Source organism: Hyperoodon ampullatus (genome assembly GCF_949752795.1).
Source record: "Hyperoodon ampullatus genome assembly, chromosome: 1".
Classification (NCBI taxonomy): Eukaryota; Metazoa; Chordata; class Mammalia; order Artiodactyla; family Ziphiidae; genus Hyperoodon; species Hyperoodon ampullatus.
Window position 1 is genome coordinate 88,780,236 of NC_136914.1, and position 1,275 is coordinate 88,781,510.

Genomic DNA, 1,275 nt, shown 5'->3' on the forward strand with positions numbered 1-1,275 from the left:
ATTAAAATATGATTACAAGTTGCTATTCCTTTTTTGTGACTTCCAGGTCTCTAATATTCTCATGCTACTCAGCTGGAAGAGAAAAAGTAAGAGACATTTTTGTATTAGGAGTTAGACGTTAACAAATTATCTTTAAAGAATATTTTTTGAGGGGAGCTGTTGTAAAAGTGGCTTATGACAGACATTAATGCTGTCTGGCAAATAGGGCCAGTTTCCAGCCTAGATGTATGAATAGACAGAATTTCATTACTTTCCTTGAAATTAGAGGTGACAGTGGAACTTTCTCTGACCAATGAAAGTTGAGCAGAAGGGACACAGGCCATTTCCAGATGGAGGCTGGGTGAGCCTGTGTTCATTCACACTGCTGTCTCCTCCATCATCTGGTTGTAGCCAGGGATGTTCCAAATGGTACATCAGTGGCTCCTTGAGGAGGGCAACAAAGATCAGAGCTCCTAGCTGACCTGCTATGGACATGATACAGAATGAAATAGAAATAAATATTTATTGTTTTAAGCCTCTAAAATTTAGGATGGTGTTTAACTTGGCCTCTACTGACCACTGAAGGATGAAGAGAAAAGGAAGTTTTGTTGTGTTTTCCTTTTCTTTTAATTTTTATTGGATTATAGTTGATTTACAATGTTGTGTTAGTTTCAGGTGTACAACAAAGTGAATCAGTTATACATATACATATACATATAATCCACACTTCTTTTTAGATGCTTTTCCCATATAGGCTGTTACAGAGTACTGAATAGAGTTCCTTGTGCCATACAGCAGGTTCTTATTAGTTATCTTTTTTTTATACAGTAGTGTGTATATGTCAATTCCAATCTCCCAATCTATCCCTCCCCCACCTTATCCCCTTGTAACCATAAGTTTGTTTTTTACATCTGTGACTAATTCCATTTTGTAAATAAGTTCATTTGTACTTTTTTTTTTAATTCCACTTATAAGCGATATCATGTGACATTTGTCTTTCTGTGTCTGACTTCCTTCACTCAGTATGACAATCTCTAGGTCCATCCATGTTGCTGCAAATGGCATTATTTTGTTCTTTGTTATGGCTGAGTAATATTCCATTGTATATATGTACTACATCTTCTTTATCCATTCCTCTGTTGATGTACATTTAGGTTGCTTCCATGTCCTGGTTATTGTAAATAGTGCTGCAATGAACATTGGGGTGCATGTATCTTTTCAAATCATGGTTTTCTCCAGATATATGCCCAGGAGTGGGATTGCTGGGTCATCTGGTAGTTTTTAAGGAACCTCCAT